Consider the following 14,049-nt stretch of genomic DNA (forward strand, 5'->3'; position numbering starts at 1 on the left):
ACCAACCAATGAAATGAATAGACCAAGCATAAATGAACTTCATGGTCAGATGATCCTTAAGCTTGAAAAAGGCCTTCTGAGGCTGAAACGCGTCGCTTACACAGGACTAGGACTTCCACGCAGCACCAACAGACTTATTTCAACTGTTTTCCCGCAGGAAGAATCAAAGATCCACAGATCCAGCAGCAGGCGCTGCACAAACATCACACACCCGTAGTCTCGCGAGAGCTGAGACCCGGAAGACATCCTGACACAGAGGGTGCGAGGAGAGCCCTGGGACCCGCTCCGGACGGAGAAAAACCCAGACTGACATCCTCCACAGACGCCCAGCAAACCGTGAGTGATATGCACACGCGCTGCTACGCGGGACGCCGCTAGCGGTACACGGTGAGGACACACCACGGACACTGCTTCAAGTGTAGAAGCAGAGAGGGCATAGGCATCCACCTATGTGATTGTAAGGGGGTTCCAGCTGGAATCGCCTGAAGCCCTGTTGAGGCACCTCTCTGCACACTTCATCCAGCCAGACTGTCACATACTAACTGCTCACTTCCCACACAGATCGTCAGGGGAGGCCGTAGGTCCTGGGCTCAGGACCCACGGTAGCTAAAGTGGTCTAGCACAGACTAACTTAAAACCCATTTGGGAATTCTCCCCGGGCGACACCTGTGTAGGAAGATTCCCATCAATTGGGGACCCCTAATAGGTGTATAGAAACACCACTTACACCCACCAAGGGTACCCATTACCCCTAGGGTAACAAGGCTGCAACACCACCCAATACTGCCGACCAGTATCCCCCGCAGCAAACCCCCCCCCCCCCCCCCCCACCTGTCGTTATTACAAGAGTCTGGCTCACACATAGTTTCTTTTAGCCATTAATAAAATACCCATTTCATTTTACCTTTCAGTATTCGACTATTTCTTCTTTTCACAACACTTAGCCTTTTCAACATCATCAGGATAGCGCTTTCCCATTTCTAACCTTTCTCACTTTAATTCTTTTATACCTGATCCACAAAAATCCTCAAACATCTTACAGATGTGAAGGAGTAGTGTCAGATACCAGAGGTGTTTGGCACTTTAAGAAGCGCAATCCTGCTCAGTAAATTGAATGTCCTTGCCAGTTTAGTAATAAGTATAAATCATTTTATTAAAAAAACACATGTAATGGAAGCAACTTCCACAAAATTGCAATTAAACGATAGTTGTGCACAATGTAACATACAGACAAGACAAACAACATACAACATATAATAAAAGCTAAATTAGCTGGGATTGCCGTTTGTGTCAGTCACTTGGTTAGAGCAAATGAGAGGCTTTTGCTATTAGAGGCAGTGATACAATTTTTCATAGTTACCAGTCCTGCATGAACTTGTTTCCCTTGATGATTGCGCTTTTTGTGTGGTAAGATAACCTCAGGTCAGTCTCTCCAATTGATTTTACCAGAGATGTACTCCGAAGTATGATGTATCGGGACCTTCTCCTGCTGGACCAGCCAGCTAGGTGGTTATTTGTAATCCACGGTTTGTTGCGCTTGCGGGGTAAACTACAGGACCAGCAACAAGTAGGGCTCAAAAAACGCGTTTCTCCGCCCCTTCCTGAAATCGGCGGCTTCCTCAGTCTGAGCCCTCAGATGTAAACATAGCTGATTTATAGTGGCGCCGTTCGCGCCCTTCATTAGCCCGCACTTCCGGGTTGCGCACCAAGCCTCGCTTTCATTCACATGTATTTATAGGCTCCCGTGGCCATTTTGTTTTTTGTGTATCAAGCCTCAGTTTCACTCTGGGACCATCGTGAATGACGTCCTCTATCCACTGCATCCTAAGCCTCATTTGCATATCCCGATATCGGGCTAACTCCGTTTTTGACTATAATTGTAGTCCATATGCCCAACAAAAGTTCATCATGCCTCATTTTATTATTCATATCTGCCTCATTCACTTATTTCTCTTTCCTCCACTAGGTGACACTGGAGAGTTACAGTGGGGAATAGAAGGCGACCACAGGGAGCTTGGGCACTTTAGAATAAATTAATAGTGACTAACTCCTCCCCTTCTACTTCCTCTCCTAGGCAGTTTTTAGCATGTGCCCTGCGGGAGCTGGGTGCGTTCAAGGCTCACTCCTGAGCTTTATATATTTTTTAATGAAAACGATGCTACAATCAGCAGGAGGACAGGCAGGTAGCTCCCTGTCCCTACCTGCCTGCGACGCGGGCGCTGTCGGCAGGTCCGGTCGCAGCTGCATGCAGCTTGCCTCCGGTACCTGGCTGCAGGATCCACTGATCCTGAGGTCCCGTCGCCGCTGCTCGCAGCGCGCCTCGAGGACCACTCAGCATGCCGCACCCGACAGCTACGGCAGGGGTAAGTATATCACTGATTCCCTGCTAGCGGGGGATTCAGTGTAAAAAGCCGCGGCAGCGCACTTTTTAAATACGGCGCCATTCCTGAGGAGCGAGAGCGCGGCATGCTGGGTACTTCCGCTTCCTCCTTCTTTGTAGGAGCGGCGGCCATTGAAGCAGCAGCGTGATCCGCGGCTCCCTCGAGGCGTCTGTGAAGTGCCGGTGACCCTGGTTCAGTGAGTCACAGCGGGACATAGGAGGTCAGGGCAGCTTGGACTGTGTCCAAAAAGGTCCCTTAGCCGGCGCAAGTTATATTTATATACAGTGCGCGTAGCGGCCTCGTGGCAGACTCTGCCTCTTTTCTTATACCTCCTCTCCTGTCCGGTATTTCCATCTTTCTCTCCTTTCTGTGTAAGATTGCTGAGTGTATGATGGCTGGTAAAAAGATTGCATGCAAGAAGTGCAGCAATAAGTTCGCGCCACACGCGGAGGGCGCCATTTTATGTCCCTCATGTACTGCATCCCCAGCCCCCACCCCAACAACATCGGGGCAGGATACACCTGTATGGGCTTCACAGTTGTCTACAGTGATTTCTCAGCTAGCTTCTGAGTTATCTTCGGCCAGACAAGATAGGGATGCAGCCAGGGATCAGCAGGCAGAGTTAACCTCTGCTGTGGAGAGTTTGTCTAGAGCATTGCATGCAGACACCTCTACACCCCCTCCCCCTAGACTGGCTTCTGCTAATAGGATGTTTCCTCAGGTCCCTCTGTTAGATGATACAGATGATGACATGCCAGCTCTAGAGGAGGGTGAATTTCATGACCCTGATGCTGAGCCCGATGCTCCGCTTATACAGGACACTGATGTCCCTTCTCAGGGTTTAGAGGACTTAATACAAGCAGTCCGGTTAACCCTCAATGTAACAGAGGAGGTGAGACCGGCTGCGCGTCCCTCAGTGTTTGCTAAAAAGCAGAAACAGTCTGCATATTTCCCAGCCTCAGAGGAGCTGGATGAACACTTGCAAAAAGCTTGGTTACACCCAGACAAAAAGTTTCAGGTGTCTCAGAGATTTTTCACTGCCTATCCTTTTCCTAAGGATGCTAGAAAGTCATGTGAGACGCCACCTGCTGTTGATTCTTCGGTATCACGCTTGTCCAAAAAGACAGTGTTACCCATCCCAGGTGCCTCTACCCTTAAAGATGTCTCTGATAGGCGGTTAGAGAGTGCACTGAAGAATGTTTATACAGCCGCTGGTCTTTTACAACGTCCAGCACAAGTGGGTTGTTGGGTCAATAGGGCCATGGAGGTATGGGCATCCCAGGTGGCCTCCTCTCTAGACCCAGGGGCAAGTGATATGTTGCTCTTAGTGGAACACATACGTGAGGCTGCAGGTTACTTGGTTGAAGCCTCTTCAGACGTTTGTATGCTTGCGGCCCGTATTTCTGCTCTCTCAGTTTCGGCTCGCCGTACTCTTTGGTTGAGACAGTGGAATGCAGATGCCGACTCCAAAAAGGCGGTGGAAGCATTACCCTTTGCTGGTGAGGCCCTCTTTGGTCCAGAACTGGACAAAATGATTTCACAGGCTACAGGGGGTAAGTCTCAGTTCCTGCCTACTGCAGCCCCTCCCCCACGTAGGTCATTTCCTACTACGGGAGGGCAGTCCTTTCGGTCATTTCGGCCCACCCCCAGATTCAGGGGTAGGTCTAGGGGAGCGACTACTAGCTCCAGAGGCTTCCGAGGAAGAGGCAGAGGTTCAGCCAGTGCTCCAATCCTTGATGCCAAGGTTACCTCAAAGCCCTCAGCATGACTCCCCCAGCTTCTGTCCAGATCACAGGGTGGGAGGCCGGCTTCTCTTTTACCATCAGGTTTTGGCCGGTTCATGCAAGGATGCATGGGTAAAGGACCTGGTAGCAGTAGGCTACAAGATAGATTTCTTGTTGCCTCCTCCTCAACGGTTCTTTCCCACAGGTTTGCTAGCTTCACAGGAGAAAGGCAGGGCCTTACAGGCCGCCATCCAAAAGCTCAGGGACCAAGGGGTGGTTATCCCGGTCCCGGAACCAGAAAAGGCAAAGGGATTCTATTCCAGCCTTTTTCTGGTTCCCAAGCTGGACGGCTCAGTGAGACCCATCTTGAACTTGAAGCAGCTCAATCCCTTCTTGCGGTTCACTCGCTTCAAGATGGAGTCTCTCCAGTCTGTCATTGCAGGCCTGGAACCAGGGGAGTTTCTTGTATCCATCGATATCAAAGATGCATACCTGCATATCCCAATCTGGCCTCCTCACCAGGCATACTTGCGGTTTGCCGTCCAGAACTATCACCTGCAGTTCCGAGCCCTCCCATTCGGGCTCTCCTCTGCGCCTCGGGTATTTACCAAAGTGATGGCCGTCATGATGGAAATACTCAGGGCTCAGGGAGTTACCATTGTCCCTTATTTGGACGACCTTCTGTTGAAGGCTCCGTCCAAGGAGGCTCTTCTGCACAACATCCGCCTGACACGTCGGACCCTGGAGTCCCATGGCTGGATGCTCAACATCCAGAAGTCACAGCTGACCCCATCGCAGAGGATCCTGTTCCTAGGGATGACTTTGGACACTGTCCAGGGAAAGGTGTTCCTCCCCATGGACAAGATCCTGTCCCTGCAGGAAGCGGTTCGACTGGTGCTGCAGCATCGAACAGTCACAGTTCTCCTTTGCACAGGGCTGCTGGGAAGGATGGTGGCCACGTTCGAGGCGGTGCAGTACGGGCGGTTTCGGTCTCGCCCCTTCCATCTGTGTCTGCTCCGCCAGTGGACAGGCTCACACCTGTTTCTACAGCAGCGGATCTCTCTCTCCCATCAGGCTTGAGCGTCACTGGCGTGGTGGCTCAACTCCAGCAACCTGCAGGAGGGGCGGAGGTTCGCCATTCACAATTGGACGCTCCTCACCACGGACGCCAGCCTCAGGGGCTGGGGAGCGGTCACGCTGGGCCTCCACTTCCAAGGACTGTGGACCCCGGAGGAAGCACGGATGTCCATCAATGTGCTGGAACTGCGAGCAGTGTATTATGCCATGCTCCAGGCAGAAGTGGTTCTCCGGAACAAGGACATCAGGGTGCAGTCTGACAATGCCACGGCTGTGGCTTACATAAACAAGCAGGGAGGCACCCGCAGCAGTGCAGCGATGAGAGAGGTAAAGAGGATTCTGTGCTGGGTGCAGGAGCACGCAGGGGCCGTGTCTGCCATTTTCATTCCAGGCGTGGAAAATTGGGAGGCAGACTACCTCAGCCGCCGGAATGTCCACCACGGAGAGTGGTGTCTGAACCCTCTGGTCTTCCAGACCTTGACACGTCGGTGAGGTTGTCCGCAGATAGACATGATGGCCTCCAGACACAACCACCAGTTGCCCCGGTACTGTGCTCGGACAAGAGATCCACAGGCGGTGGCTATGGACGCTCTCACGGCACCCTGGTCGGATCAGTTTCTTTACATCTTTCCTCCAGTGCCTCTCATCCCTCGGGTTCTGCAGAGAATCCGACGGGAGTCGGTGACAGTACTGTTCATTGCCCCAGACTGGCCTCGCCGGTCTTGGTACACGGTCCTAACAGGCCTGTTAGTGGACGAGCCATGGCCTCTGCCTCTCTGTGAAGACCTGCTAACACAGGGTCCGTTCGCCTGTCCCAACTTACAGCAGCTTCATTTGACGGCATGGCTGTTGAGAGGTCCATCCTGAGGAAGGCAGGGATCCCGCAGGCGGTGATTCCAACCATGATAGGAGCCAGAAAGCAGGTTACCTCAGTGCATTACCACCGCATCTGGAGGGCCTTTGTGGCCTGGTGCGAATCCAGGAGGGTCTCTCCGGTGAACTTCAAACTGGCCAGATTACTGCTGTTCTTGCAAAAGGGTTTGGCCTCAGGACTCCGGCTGGGGTCCTTGAAGGTTCAAGTATCCGCCCTCTCCATTTTTTTCCAGAAGAAGCTAGCTCTTCTTCCCCAGGTACAGACTTTCTTCCAGGGGGTGTTGCGGCTGCAACCCCCCTTCAGACCTCCTACTGCTCCATGGGACCTGGATGTGGTACTGGCTTTTCTCCAGTCCTCTGTATTTGAGCCCATGGAGGAGGTGGAACTAAAATACGTCACCTGGAAGACTGTCATACTGCTGGCCCTGGCTTCAGCTAGAAGGGTGTCGGAGCTCAGTGCTCTTTCTTGTAAAGCACCCTTCTTACGTTTCCATGAGGATAGAGCGGAGCTGCGCACCTCTAGTGTTTTTCTCCCAAAGGTGGTCACGGCATTCCACATTAACCAACCTATTGTGGTGCCGGCCTTTCGGGAGGACTCGCAGGAGTCTAGGGCGCTGGACGTGGTCCGGGCCTTGCACATTTACGTGGCCAGAACAGAGTCTATTCGTAAGTCGGATGCCTTGTTTGTCCTCTATGACTCCTTGCGTCCTGGTTGGCCAGCCTCCAAGCAGGCCCTGGCCAGGTGGATCAGATTGACAATTCGTCAAGCTTATGTGGCCTCCTCTAGGGTGCCACCTTCTTCAATTTCCGCTCATTCAACAAGGTCGGTGGGTACCTCCGTGGGGTTTCTATACAGGATTTATGTAGAGCGGCTACGTGGTCTGGTCAGAGGACCTTTGTCCGCTTTTACAAGTTTGACACTTTTGCGGCAGCCGCTTCGCGGTTTGGCCGTTCTGTGTTAAGGGGTTCTCAGCGTCATCCCACCCGTGTTGGGAGCTCTGGGACGTCCCCACTGTAACTCTCCAGTGTCACCTAGTGGAGGAAAGAGAAAAGGGGATTTTGTACTTACCGTTAAATCCTTTTCTCAGACTCCATAGGTGACACTGGACGCCCACCCGACGCTGTCTCTCTGGTTTACTGTTTGGTTTCAGGTGGGTCAATTACCTGAAGTAAAGGAGACTGTTATACTCAGTCTGAGTTCTAAGTTTTACTAAGTTTTTTATGGATAAGTTCATTCTGTTATGAATACTATTTTTCAAACTATACGTTCACTCTATGTGAGTGTGTGTGTGTGACTTTTGATGTTATGTTTGACCTCCTCTCGGAAGTGTGTTGTTTTTCCTTTCTTCCAGCTCCCTCCAGGCACATACCTAACTGCCTAGGAGAGGAAGTAGAAGGGGAGGAGTTAGTCACTATTAATTTATTCTAAAGTGCCCAAGCTCCCTGTGGTCGCCTTCTATTCCCCACTGTAACTCTCCAGTGTCACCTATGGAGTCTGAGAAAAGGATTTAACGGTAAGTACAAAATCCCCTTTTCTTTTGCTCCTTAATACCAGCAATTATATCATAAGTATACAGTGACTAGCAATCCTTAAAGGGACATACACACACATAACATATATAACATATACAGTCTGACAATAGTGATAAAAATAATAAAATTAATAGTAATCATGATTATAATAAAAATTAGAATTGTAGTGGTACGAGAATGTTTTTGATAATTGCATCAACAACAGTACCCAAAAGGATACAACACTAGCGCATGCATTGACATTCAGCATATTTATCATTATTGGCAGTTCTGACCCATTGTATTGGGTGAAATAGAGGAAAGGAACTGTATACCAATAATCAATTGTTAACCAACCTCCCCCACCCACTCTTTAAGCCTGCCCCCTCCTTAATTAATATATGAATAATTATTATCATTTAATATAGGTGACCCAATAATCCCTTTAGTGTATTAGCCCCCCCTCCCCCCCCACACACCTCCAACTATAAAGAACCCCCCATAATCGTATCCATATAAATGGAATCCCCATAAGTAAATAGTGAGAGTAACAGGATTATGGTGTGACATCTGAATAACGAGTACCAAGAAAATGATGATCAATTCCTAACCCCATCCCCATATTTCCACGGATATTGACCATTTTCCATGGTCAACAGACACCTTTCTAAAAATTAAGTTCTTATCTATTCCTATATCCCGTTTAATTCTATGGTATCATTTAATCCCATTGGGCTCAGGGTTTTCAAACAGAAGATCCAGTATGCCTCCCTCCTACACAGCCGTACATATCTGTCACCTCCACGGGGTGTGGTCAGAATGTTTTCGTTCCCTACCATTCTAACCCCCTTCATATCCCCCCTTTGGCAGCTGGCCATGTGTCTATAAAGACTATTAGTTCTGCTCATCTTCATGATGTTTCTTTGATGTTCTATATATATCTAATGTGGAGATTTCTAATCGTGCGGCCTACATACTGTAGACCGCAACCACAAGTCAAGAGATAAATAATATATTTAGTTTTGCAGTTTATGAAGGTTTTAATTGGAAATGTTTCGCCAGAGACATATGATGAAACACTGGTGTGTTTCTTTTCAGCTGTTATGCATGAGATACAGGAACCCCCCCCCCCCTCCCCCACATCTGTGGTATCCCTCTGGTTTGGGTGGGAGCCAGGTAGATTTTACAACGCCTTGTTTGTCCTTTTTGAAGAAACTTGGCGCTAACCTCTCTTTTAGATTTCATGCTCGTCTGAAGACCACTGTGTTTTCAAAATCAATTTCTTTATTCAAGATTTCGTCTGACTTCAAAAGGTACATGTTCTTTTTTATTATCTTTTTAATCTCCATAGCTTTTGTGTTATATTGTGTAACAAACACCGTTTTTCTGTCCTTACAGCACTTTATTTTCTTGCTTTTAGTTTCCTGTATTCCTACATCAAGGAATTACAAGGACTGCGTGGAAGTCCTAGTCCTGTGTAAGCGACGCGTTTTTAGCCTCAGAAGGCCTTTTTCAAGCTTAAGTATCATCTGACCATGAAGTTCATTTATGCTTGGTCTATTCATTTCATTGGTTAACACATAGGTTTAAAACCTTACCAATCAAATTCAATGTATCTGTATCATGCAGTACCCTCCTATAAAAGTACACAACTACACATAGCGTAACCTACAGATCGATTATAGACAGAATCAATACAGATCTTCACAATGATTTACAAAGACCCGTTTTTTGATTGACAGAATGCCAGCACCTCCCACCCATTCCGTCAACCAGTAACATATCTACACCACCAACCAATGAAATGAATAGACCAAGCATAAATGAACTTCATGGTCAGATGATCCTTAAGCTTGAAAAAGGCCTTCTGAGGCTGAAACGCGTCGCTTACACAGGACTAGGACTTCCACGCAGCACCAACAGACTTATTTCAACTGTTTTCCCGCAGGAAGAATCAAAGATCCACAGATCCAGCAGCAGGCGCTGCACAAACATCACACACCCGTAGTCTCGCGAGAGCTGAGACCCGGAAGACATCCTGACACAGAGGGTGCGAGGAGAGCCCTGGGACCCGCTCCGGACGGAGAAAAACCCAGACTGACATCCTCCACAGACGCCCAGCAAACCGTGAGTGATATGCACACGCGCTGCTACGCGGGACGCCGCTAGCGGTACACGGTGAGGACACACCACGGACACTGCTTCAAGTGTAGAAGCAGAGAGGGCATAGGCATCCACCTATGTGATTGTAAGGGGGTTCCAGCTGGAATCGCCTGAAGCCCTGTTGAGGCACCTCTCTGCACACTTCATCCAGCCAGACTGTCACATACTAACTGCTCACTTCCCACACAGATCGTCAGGGGAGGCCGTAGGTCCTGGGCTCAGGACCCACGGTAGCTAAAGTGGTCTAGCACAGACTAACTTAAAACCCATTTGGGAATTCTCCCCGGGCGACACCTGTGTAGGAAGATTCCCATCAATTGGGGACCCCTAATAGGTGTATAGAAACACCACTTACACCCACCAAGGGTACCCATTACCCCTAGGGTAACAAGGCTGCAACACCACCCAATACTGCCGACCAGTATCCCCCGCAGCAAACCCCCCCCCCCCCCCCCACCTGTCGTTATTACAAGAGTCTGGCTCACACATAGTTTCTTTTAGCCATTAATAAAATACCCATTTCATTTTACCTTTCAGTATTCGACTATTTCTTCTTTTCACAACACTTAGCCTTTTCAACATCATCAGGATAGCGCTTTCCCATTTCTAACCTTTCTCACTTTAATTCTTTTATACCTGATCCACAAAAATCCTCAAACATCTTACAGATGTGAAGGAGTAGTGTCAGATACCAGAGGTGTTTGGCACTTTAAGAAGCGCAATCCTGCTCAGTAAATTGAATGTCCTTGCCAGTTTAGTAATAAGTATAAATCATTTTATTAAAAAAACACATGTAATGGAAGCAACTTCCACAAAATTGCAATTAAACGATAGTTGTGCACAATGTAACATACAGACAAGACAAACAACATACAACATATAATAAAAGCTAAATTAGCTGGGATTGCCGTTTGTGTCAGTCACTTGGTTAGAGCAAATGAGAGGCTTTTGCTATTAGAGGCAGTGATACAATTTTTCATAGTTACCAGTCCTGCATGAACTTGTTTCCCTTGATGATTGCGCTTTTTGTGTGGTAAGATAACCTCAGGTCAGTCTCTCCAATTGATTTTACCAGAGATGTACTCCGAAGTATGATGTATCGGGACCTTCTCCTGCTGGACCAGCCAGCTAGGTGGTTATTTGTAATCCACGGTTTGTTGCGCTTGCGGGGTAAACTACAGGACCAGCAACAAGTAGGGCTCAAAAAACGCGTTTCTCCGCCCCTTCCTGAAATCGGCGGCTTCCTCAGTCTGAGCCCTCAGATGTAAACATAGCTGATTTATAGTGGCGCCGTTCGCGCCCTTCATTAGCCCGCACTTCCGGGTTGCGCACCAAGCCTCGCTTTCATTTACATGTATTTATAGGCTCCCGTGGCCATTTTGTTTTTTGTGTATCAAGCCTCAGTTTCACTCTGGGACCATCGTGAATGACGTCCTCTATCCACTGCATCCTAAGCCTCATTTGCATATCCCGATATCGGGCTAACTCCGTTTTTGACTATAATTGTAGTCCATATGCCCAACAAAAGTTCATCATGCCTCATTTTATTATTCATATCTGCCTCATTCACTTATTTCTCTTTCCTCCACTAGGTGACACTGGAGAGTTACAGTGGGGAATAGAAGGCGACCACAGGGAGCTTGGGCACTTTAGAATAAATTAATAGTGACTAACTCCTCCCCTTCTACTTCCTCTCCTAGGCAGTTTTTAGCATGTGCCCTGCGGGAGCTGGGTGCGTTCAAGGCTCACTCCTGAGCTTTATATATTTTTTAATGAAAACGATGCTACAATCAGCAGGAGGACAGGCAGGTAGCTCCCTGTCCCTACCTGCCTGCGACGCGGGCGCTGTCGGCAGGTCCGGTCGCAGCTGCATGCAGCTTGCCTCCGGTACCTGGCTGCAGGATCCACTGATCCTGAGGTCCCGTCGCTGCTGCTCGCAGCGCGCCTCGAGGACCACTCAGCATGCCGCACCCGACAGCTACGGCAGGGGTAAGTATATCACTGATTCCCTGCTAGCGGGGGATTCAGTGTAAAAAGCCGCGGCAGCGCACTTTTTAAATACGGCGCCATTCCTGAGGAGCGAGAGCGCGGCATGCTGGGTACTTCCGCTTCCTCCTTCTTTGTAGGAGCGGCGGCCATTGAAGCAGCAGCGTGATCCGCGGCTCCCTCGAGGCGTCTGTGAAGTGCCGGTGACCCTGGTTCAGTGAGTCACAGCGGGACATAGGAGGTCAGGGCAGCTTGGACTGTGTCCAAAAAGGTCCCTTAGCCGGCGCAAGTTATATTTATATACAGTGCGCGTAGCGGCCTCGTGGCAGACTCTGCCTCTTTTCTTATACCTCCTCTCCTGTCCGGTATTTCCATCTTTCTCTCCTTTCTGTGTAAGATTGCTGAGTGTATGATGGCTGGTAAAAAGATTGCATGCAAGAAGTGCAGCAATAAGTTCGCGCCACACGCGGAGGGCGCCATTTTATGTCCCTCATGTACTGCATCCCCAGCCCCCACCCCAACAACATCGGGGCAGGATACACCTGTATGGGCTTCACAGTTGTCTACAGTGATTTCTCAGCTAGCTTCTGAGTTATCTTCGGCCAGACAAGATAGGGATGCAGCCAGGGATCAGCAGGCAGAGTTAACCTCTGCTGTGGAGAGTTTGTCTAGAGCATTGCATGCAGACACCTCTACACCCCCTCCCCCTAGACTGGCTTCTGCTAATAGGATGTTTCCTCAGGTCCCTCTGTTAGATGATACAGATGATGACATGCCAGCTCTAGAGGAGGGTGAATTTCATGACCCTGATGCTGAGCCCGATGCTCCGCTTATACAGGACACTGATGTCCCTTCTCAGGGTTTAGAGGACTTAATACAAGCAGTCCGGTTAACCCTCAATGTAACAGAGGAGGTGAGACCGGCTGCGCGTCCCTCAGTGTTTGCTAAAAAGCAGAAACAGTCTGCATATTTCCCAGCCTCAGAGGAGCTGGATGAACACTTGCAAAAAGCTTGGTTACACCCAGACAAAAAGTTTCAGGTGTCTCAGAGATTTTTCACTGCCTATCCTTTTCCTAAGGATGCTAGAAAGTCATGTGAGACGCCACCTGCTGTTGATTCTTCGGTATCACGCTTGTCCAAAAAGACAGTGTTACCCATCCCAGGTGCCTCTACCCTTAAAGATGTCTCTGATAGGCGGTTAGAGAGTGCACTGAAGAATGTTTATACAGCCGCTGGTCTTTTACAACGTCCAGCACAAGTGGGTTGTTGGGTCAATAGGGCCATGGAGGTATGGGCATCCCAGGTGGCCTCCTCTCTAGACCCAGGGGCAAGTGATATGTTGCTCTTAGTGGAACACATACGTGAGGCTGCAGGTTACTTGGTTGAAGCCTCTTCAGACGTTTGTATGCTTGCGGCCCGTATTTCTGCTCTCTCAGTTTCGGCTCGCCGTACTCTTTGGTTGAGACAGTGGAATGCAGATGCCGACTCCAAAAAGGCGGTGGAAGCATTACCCTTTGCTGGTGAGGCCCTCTTTGGTCCAGAACTGGACAAAATGATTTCACAGGCTACAGGGGGTAAGTCTCAGTTCCTGCCTACTGCAGCCCCTCCCCCACGTAGGTCATTTCCTACTACGGGAGGGCAGTCCTTTCGGTCATTTCGGCCCACCCCCAGATTCAGGGGTAGGTCTAGGGGAGCGACTACTAGCTCCAGAGGCTTCCGAGGAAGAGGCAGAGGTTCAGCCAGTGCTCCAATCCTTGATGCCAAGGTTACCTCAAAGCCCTCAGCATGACTCCCCCAGCTTCTGTCCAGATCACAGGGTGGGAGGCCGGCTTCTCTTTTACCATCAGGTTTGGGCCGGTTCATGCAAGGATGCATGGGTAAAGGACCTGGTAGCAGTAGGCTACAAGATAGATTTCTTGTTGCCTCCTCCTCAACGGTTCTTTCCCACAGGTTTGCTAGCTTCACAGGAGAAAGGCAGGGCCTTACAGGCCGCCATCCAAAAGCTCAGGGACCAAGGGGTGGTTATCCCGGTCCCGGAACCAGAAAAGGCAAAGGGATTCTATTCCAGCCTTTTTCTGGTTCCCAAGCCGGACGGCTCAGTGAGACCCATCTTGAACTTGAAGCAGCTCAATCCCTTCTTGCGGTTCACTCGCTTCAAGATGGAGTCTCTCCAGTCTGTCATTGCAGGCCTGGAACCAGGGGAGTTTCTTGTATCCATCGATATCAAAGATGCATACCTGCATATCCCAATCTGGCCTCCTCACCAGGCATACTTGCGGTTTGCCGTCCAGAACTATCACCTGCAGTTCCGAGCCCTCCCATTCGGGCTCTCC

Source organism: Crinia signifera, unplaced genomic scaffold (assembly GCF_055691185.1).
Source record: "Crinia signifera unplaced genomic scaffold, ASM5569118v1 HAP2_SCAFFOLD_184, whole genome shotgun sequence".
Taxonomy (NCBI): Eukaryota; Metazoa; Chordata; class Amphibia; order Anura; family Myobatrachidae; genus Crinia; species Crinia signifera.